This window comes from Sorex fumeus, unplaced genomic scaffold (assembly GCF_029834395.1).
Source record: "Sorex fumeus unplaced genomic scaffold, SorFum_2.1 ptg000036l, whole genome shotgun sequence".
In the NCBI taxonomy this organism is placed as follows: Eukaryota; Metazoa; Chordata; class Mammalia; order Eulipotyphla; family Soricidae; genus Sorex; species Sorex fumeus.
In genome coordinates this window covers 7,833,436-7,841,767 of record NW_026606093.1, presented here as the reverse complement: position 1 = coordinate 7,841,767, position 8,332 = coordinate 7,833,436, and the positions used below count along the sequence as shown (strand labels likewise).

The window sequence follows — 8,332 nt, the reverse complement described above, 5'->3', positions numbered from 1 at the left end:
TGTTCTTTCAAATCTAAAGGTAAAGGTAAAGGTAAAGGCCCTCCTGTTGTTCATCAATTTGCTCCAGCGGGCCCAGTAATGTCTCCATTGGAGACTTTGTTGTTACAGTGTCTGGCATATAGAATACGTCACGGGGAGCTTGCCAGGCTCTGCTGTACGGGTGAAATACTCTCGGTCGCTTGCCGGACTCTCCGAGAGGGGCGGAGGAATCAAACTCGGGTCAGCCATGTTGGCTGCGTGCCAGGCAAACACCCTACCGCTGTGCTATCGCTCCAGCCCCATGTTGTATGAAAGGAGAGAAGGTTAGCACTCCCCTTGACAAGGATGGAAGAGGCTTCGGCCTGCAACACGCATACTTTCAAATCTAGATGGGTAAAATATTCTTGATGAGATGCTCATTTTATTCAGACTTTTCTTTCTATATCTCATCATTCTCTTTGAGCACATAGAGTCTCATTTGATAGCTCTGCTGCAAATCTTATGAGACTTAATTTTTATATGAGTTTCTTCTTTGATCTTGTTGGATTTCTTCTGTTTGAATCCTTCCTGGCTCTTCTGTTTAAATCTCTCTTGGTTCCCTCAAGGTTTTTTTTTTTTTTTGGTTGTTTGTTTCTTTTGAGGAGCCCACATAGCAGGTGCTCAGGGATCACTTCTGGCAGGGCTTGGGGGGATCATCTGGGATGTTGGGAATTGAACCCAGTTGGCAGAACTTAAGTAGAAGTTCTTTCTATTTCTTGTCCCCTGGGCTTCCAAGTCTTGGTGCTTTGATTCTTCATATCTGGAAAAATCCCATGTATAATTTCTTAGACTACTGATTCTTTATCAAGTTTTTTTTTAATATTCCTCAGGGGCTCCAGGGATTCTTATATTACTCCTCTTGAACTCACCCCATAGTTCTCCTGTGTACTGTTACTTTCTTCTCAGACTTTACGCCATCTTCTTTTGGTTTCTTATAGGTTAAGTGCATCCCATCTTTGAGCACATTAATTTTTTTCTCAGGTCTTGTTACTCTGCTGATGAAGCCTTCCGTTGAGATTTTTTTATCTACCAGTTCTGTCACTTCCGATTATAGTTTTCTCATCTGCTTTTATACTTTCTTGTACTTGCACTATTGTTTCCTTGAGTTTGTTAAAGTTATTCATTACTTATCCCTCTCTCTTCCCCTTCCCCACCATACACTATTGTATAAACTCAGTTTAGACCGTTTCTCAGGTTATATTTCCTCTGGTCATTTTATTTTTCAATTTTAAGAATTCTGTCTTTTGTATTTTGATTACAAAATGTCTTGATGCTGTTCTGTTTGGGTTTGCTTCGGTTGGCTCTCTTTAAGCCTTTTGGATTTCATTTCCTTCTTCAGGTTATGGACGTTCTCACTTATTATACATTCAAATAACCTTTCCCTCTTCTTTCTTCTATTTCTGAAATTCTTATGATTCTTAGCTTGTTCCTCCTGATATTGTCGGATAATATCACATATAGTCACTTAATTTTTTTCTTATTCTCTTTTTTTGTTGCTTGGGCTTTTCTTGATAGAGTTGTTTGCTGAGTCTTTGAATGAATTAATTTGCTCTGCTTTTCAACTTCACTCATAATGCTCTAGAGACTTCTGGCTGGGCTGCATTATTTAGTTACTTTACTTTTATTTGAGGAAATTCTTTCATTTTTCCCATAAAGCTCTATTTTTATTTTCTCTTAAGATTTTATTTAAGATCATTAAGCAATGATATGGTGTTGTATTAAAGACATCTTAAAGGCATATAAAAGGTCTGAAGTCATTGAGGGTCTTTCTGAACTTTTGTTGTTCTCTCTTGACACAACTTAGTTTCTTCATTTTACCATTTTCCCTGGTGCTATGTTATTTGGTGTCCCTGGTGCTATGTTGTCTGGTGGCTGGTGCTGGGTTGAGTGGGCTCTTATGTCCAGACAGTGTTCTGTGGGTAGGACAAGTCCGATGTCTGACAGTTCCTGGGGTTTTTCCTCCCTCAGCTGGTGAATGAGGGCTATTGTTGCTGGCCAAAGGAGTCCATCTCAGGCTGATGCATGGCCTGGGAGCTATCTGGCAGATTTGGGGTTTTTGCTTTATTAGCAGGTATGTCATGGTCCTGCATATTAATGGTGAGCTGTCCTGGGGGCAGCTGAGAGCTCATGTATTTCTACCAGGTCCTAGAATACTTGAGGTACTTCTGGCTTTGGGATGAAGTCTAGAAGCAGGCAGTAGGCATCATGGAATCTGGGTCCAAAGGACACAGAGGACTGGGCAGTATGAAACTGAGTAGCACATGTGTCTTGAGGCAGCCTAGCAGCTCTTGGGTAGTTTGGGGTGGAGAAAATAATATTTTTCCATACCAAAGATGTGGATGTTTATCTGCTGTACTACAGTTTCAGCATCTGTCTTGTTTCTGAAATCAAGCCCTAAGTTTTCCCCTTTCATCTAAGATTTTCTCAGAAATACCCCAAAATGTCTTCTCAGTATCATCTCTGTACCACAGTTGTGTGCCTTAGTCTGCATCAATAATTGGATTAATCATGACTTCTAAACATGCCTTATTTCCTGTCTAGATTGACCTATGATATTATTTCCTCCTGATACCCTTAACGTCCTCTTCTAATTTCATGTAACCCAAACCTTGCTTGAAGACTCATTTTAAATTTCACCTCCATTGAATAATTTCCAAAGTTAAATGTTATACGTTTACTTCTTCATTCATTGAGTTGAACACAACAATCTTGTGATATATTTTCCAAATGAGGAAAAAGAACCTGAGAAATAAAATGCAGCCAAGGAGCAAAGCAGAACTGAGATTCTAGGTCAGATTATCTGACTCAATGTTCATGATTTTAACCACCTCACTATGCTGTGGTTTTTCAACAACTATTGTGTGACTTACACAGAAAAAAAAGTTAATTTAGTGTAGACAAAGTCACAACTGTTGATTCAGTTCTAGAGTTAAAATTGATTAGAAAACAAAGGTCCAATGTTAAAATAGATTAACATAAAAATTTATGTGAAAATTGTTATATCTCATCACAGGGTTGTTAAGTCCTTGTATAAGGATTTACTAAGCTGTTTGTTGCTAGTTGAGCCGTCTGTTGTTATTGTTTTTGTTGAGTTGAGTTGGCTTTTGTGTTACTTTCCCATCAAATTTGGTATGCTTCTATTGAAATTTCGGTGTTGAGGAATTTGAAGGTGTACTGTGGCTCTGTGAGGCTCGCAGGTCATCGACCTAGCCAAACAGGGCATTCAACTTCAGTACATCAGGATCCTCCTAGAGCTGTACTACAGTTTCACCACCAGGATCTCACCTTTCTACAAGGAAGTAATCATCGATGTAAAGAGAGGGGTTTGGCAGTGTGATACCATTTCACTGAAACTCTTCAGTGCCACCCTCGAGAGCATCATGAGAAGACTGGAATGGGAAGGAATGGGAGTGAAAATAAGCGGTTGGCAACTATACCACCTCCTTATCACTGATAACATTGTTCTAAAAACACCAAACATTAGCCTAGTAGCATGAATGCTGGCTGACTTCGACCATGAATGTGGAAAGGTCGAACTGCAGCTGAACCCCACGAAGAAAATGTTCATGAAAAATGAACTAGTCCCTGATGTTCCATTTGCTCTCAGTGGAACGAACATCTCTGAATGCAGCGGCTATGTGTACCTGGGTCGAGAAGTTAACATGATGAACAACTTGGTGCCAGAACTGCACAAGAGGAAGGGAGCAGCGTGGAACGCCTTCAGGAGTGCTGAAGAAGTTGTTAAGAGGATGAAGAACCTCCGACTCCAGGCACATCTTTTCAACTTCACAGTTCTTCCTGCACTAACATATGCCTCAGAGACCCGGGCCCTATGAAAATAGGACGAGAATGCTATTCAGGTATCCCAAAGAAGAATTGAAAGAGCTATTCTTGGAATATCACATTTCACTCAAGTGAGAGAAGGAATTGAGTTCTGACCTTTGTCGACAATCAAGAATCAGGGACACCGTCTCGTTTTCCAAGGTGTTGAAAATCACATGGGCCAGACACATAATGCGATTTAGAGATGACCGCTGGACTAGAGCTGTTACCAATTAGATTCCATGGGATGTCAAAAGGATGTGTGGCCACCCACCTATGAGATGGTCAGACTTCTTCGTCAAAACCCTGAACAAACTGTTTGAGGCTCTTAGTGTTCCTGGAGCAAACAGATGCCATTGATTTACGATAGCATGCGACAGGGATGAATGGAGATGCGACTGGCGCCTGCTCGAGCAAATCAAAGATCTATGGGATGACAAGTGATACAAGTGACAAGTGATACTGTGGCTGCATGTGGCTATCTGGTCCAGAGACTTCGGGCTCTATGGTCTGGACCAGTGAATTGGCATGGCCGCAGCTGTGGGAATGGGTGTGGCTTCTGAAAGAATGGAGGGTGGGTGAGACTCTTGGCTCCCACTTTGAGAAGATCCCAAAGTTTTCAGCCTGGGCACTGGGATACCTGAATATTTTTTATACTTTGGTGTCTCCGCAAAGAATATTAGTGAAGCATTGGAGTTGAGCTGTTGGTGTGGCTGCAGCGATGGGGTGTGGGCTTGACTGCCAGAGCTTCAGCAGAGTGGGGACTTGGCTGGCCCACTTCCTGAGGAGGCCCCAGATTTTTCATCTGAGTAGAGCAGTGTATCCATGATTTTAGCTGCTTGCTCACATCTCTTCGGTTAGAAGTCGAGAATCTGCTTTTGTTCTTTCATATGGTGGGATAGAACAAGCAATAACCCAGGCAAAAGGCTGGCAATTGACTCTGAAATCTTATAAATATGGTTTGCATTACTCATAGGTTCTGGTAAAATTATGCAAAATTTATGAGTAGGGTAAGGTCAGTAAAGTCATGAATCAGTAAAGCAGGGCCAGTGGGTTAACATAGTAGTAGTTATCTCATTTATCTCACTTCACCACCATAGTAGTGGTTATTTCATTTTTTGAATTTTGTTTGAGGAATGAAGGTTTACAATACTCTAAATAGATTTATATTGTTATTATTGTTACTTTAACAATACAGTATTCCACACCACACTCTTTTTTTATTCATTTTGTTTATTTTTTATTTTTTATTTTTTTATTATATTTATTTATTTTTTAATAGTGAGGCACCATGAGGTACAGTTGTAGACTTACACATTTTTGTGCTTGGGTTTCGATTATACAATGATCAAACACCCATCCCTCCACCAATGCGCATTTCCCACCACCACGGATCCCAGCATCCCCTCCTCCCCCAGCCCCGATCCCACCCTGCCTCTGTGGCAGGGCATTTCCCTCTCTCTCCTTTTGAGTGCCATGGTCTGCAAAAGAGGCATTGAGTGGCAATCATGTTGGTCGACAGTCTACCCTCAGCATGCTCTCCCATCGTGGGCGGATCCTCCCAACACCCTTTATTTGGTGTTCCCTTCTCTTTCTGAGCTCCCCCTTCCCCTAACATGTGTGGTTGTCCTCCGGGTCATTGAGTAAAATTCCTGGTACTAATCTCTGCCATACTTGGGTGTTAGTTTCCTATTTTGTTACTTTATGTTCCCCAGATGAATGCAATCTTTCTATGTCTATCCCTTTCTTTCTGAGTCATTTCGCTTAACATGATACTTTCCATGTAGTACCACTTGTATGTAAACTTCATGACTTCGTCTTTCCTAACAACTACATAGTACTCCATTGTGTAAATATGCCAGAGTTTCTTCAACCAGTCATTTGTTCTCGGGCACTCAGGTTTTTTCCAGATTCTGGCTATTGTAAAGAGTGCTGCAATAAACAGAGAATTTTTGAGAATCATCCATACTGTTTTCCAGAAGGGCTGAACCAGTCGGCATTCCCACCAACAGTGAAGGAGTGTCCCTTTCTCACCACATCCGCGCCAGCACTGGTTGCTTTTGTTCTTGTGGATATGGGCCAGTCTCAGTGGTGTGAGGTGATACCTCATTGTGGTTTTGATCTGCATCTCCCTGATGATTAATGATGTGGAACATTTTCTCATGTGTCTTTTAGCCATTCGGATTTCTTCTTTGTCAAAGTTTCTATTCATTTCATCTCCCCATTTTTTGATGACACACCACACTCTTTACCAGAAAATATTTATTGAGTTGACCTTAGGACTGTCTAAATTATTTTAGCTTAGGCATTCTTTAGATTCAACAAAATTTTTATTTTAGCAGCTTTAACAACTTTTTAGTATTTTCAAAGTATCTGCAATAGCAATAAGGAAATGTATTCTCTTCCTCGTTTACCAATGCTATGTAGCTGGTCATATGGCTGAATCTTTATTATAAACATAATTTTGTGCTCTTACTCTGGGAAGTAGACAACCTTTATTATGACACAATAATGCTCAATGGATAATACTTGTAGCTTGTACTTAGTTACAGCTTAGTGGTGCCCAACTCATAACTGTTAAGAGGAACCTGTGTAAGAGTTCACCACAGCTGTGACTTCTACTGATGAATTAATCATTCTGTTTAAAATATAGTGTACTCAAAAAAGCAGCAAAAACTATAGTTAGAAATCATGGTAATGACTTTCATGAAAGCTATTGCTAATTTAGAGCCCAATTAAAACCAGGAATCCAATTATTGCTGAGTAACATAATTGCAAAAAAGAAACTTGAGCTGCATATGTGTCAGTAAGTAAGGAGGAAGCATTAATAACAGAATTCATTTGAACCGTTACAGGGAGGGCACAGAGATTCTGAGAATCTGCTTTTGTTCTGCGCATGATGGAACAGAACAAGCAATACCCCAGACACTAAATGCTGGCAATTAACTCTGAATCTTATAGATGTGGTATGCCTTGCTCAGACGGTTCTCATAAGAAATAGGCAATATTTATGAGTAGGGTAAGGTTAGTATTTGAGTCTACAGCCTATGAACATCAAATACATGGTAAACGCTGAAAAATTAAACACCTGTAGGCATTATTTGTTGAAATTTGAGAGCCATAGGAAACAATGAGCAGTGTAGGATAACATTGGTTTGTCCTTTCTGCCTTGCCAGAGGGAACTTAGGTTTACTGGGTTACTCCCATCACAGAGTCCCATTCCTCTGTGTTTATCTGTAACCTCTTTCTTGGTGCTCTCTTTTCCCAACCAGTCAATCACCTTTATCACCTAATCAGACTCTGTTAACTTGTAAATATTGCTCCTTAGGTTCTTTGCATAGTTAATTCAGAGCAAAGTCCTTTTTGTTACTTGGAAGTTAATTGACTCCAGATAATATTCACTCCTGGACATCTGTTCTCTTGACTAAAGCATCAGTTGTCCTTACTTCCTAGCACCCCAAAAGCAGGGTCCTGATGAGGGACTGGATGAACCCAGGGCAAGCTGTGAGTTACCTGGCATCGAAATGGGCCAGGCCAAAGCGCCATAATATTTAACTATAAGAGAATGGTCATGAACAAATTCTGTCATGATCCACACAGTAACAACTATATTAGAACCCTACTAGGGTTGTCACTGTCTTGCTCGAGTGGGCCCAGTAACATTTCCATTTTGAGACTTGTTGTTACTGTGTTTGGCATATGGAATATGTCACAGGTAGCTTTCCAGGCTTTGCCGTGCAGGTAAGATACTCTCGGTAGCTTGCTGGGCTCTCTGAGAGGGACGGAGGAATTGAACCCCGGTTGGGTCGGGTTGGTGGCGTGCAAGGCAAATGCCCTACTGATGTGCTAGGAAAGATTAATCTGGCCTGATTAATCTTTAGTGAGATCTCCCCTATAGTCTGACATCTATAGTGAGATCTCCCCAAGAGAGCCACCCTGCATGCTTAATGTTTCTCTTACTGTGTCCATACAAAATAACTAATATTAAGAAGTAGAGTTAAGATGTTAATTGAGTTATTGGACTAAGGAAAGGAGAAAAACCCTTAGGTGGTATTTTACATTTGAGCCTGATTAGCAATCAGGAAGGACTTTGATATGTTGATTGTGCTACCCCCAATTTGTGGGAGTTGGTGAGAGACCAGAAAGAGACCGAGGTGGTGAGTGGGAGTACGAAGAAACTAGCAATGGGGACAGGAGGAGACTGGAATGGAGAGCTTAGTGAGACTGAAACAGGCGCGTGGGGAGAATGGAATAAATGGCAAATGATCACCAACCAGCCTGGCCCTCATTTCCTCCTTTGTTCTCCTATAGCATTGGCCATCCTGGGTGGGGAAGTGGCCCAAGACCACCGAACACAGGCGATGGGAGAGAGCCGGGGGTTTCCTAGCTGCGTGGTGAATACACAGAGAATACACGGTATACCTTTATAGTAAAAAATTCTATTTTTCATTTGAGGTTAATTTTAATCACACTGATTTTTTTCACTTAAAAT

General features: G+C 41.0%; 1 non-coding gene across 1 annotated transcript; it reads left to right on the top strand.

Moving 5' to 3' along the window:
• Window positions 1-280: 280 nt before the first annotated feature.
• LOC130027295 (U6atac minor spliceosomal RNA) lies at window positions 281-402 on the top strand. Its single transcript, XR_008793032.1, has one exon. It is a non-coding gene; the product is annotated as a U6atac minor spliceosomal RNA (small nuclear RNA).
• The last annotated feature ends 7,930 nt before the right edge of the window (window positions 403-8,332 follow it).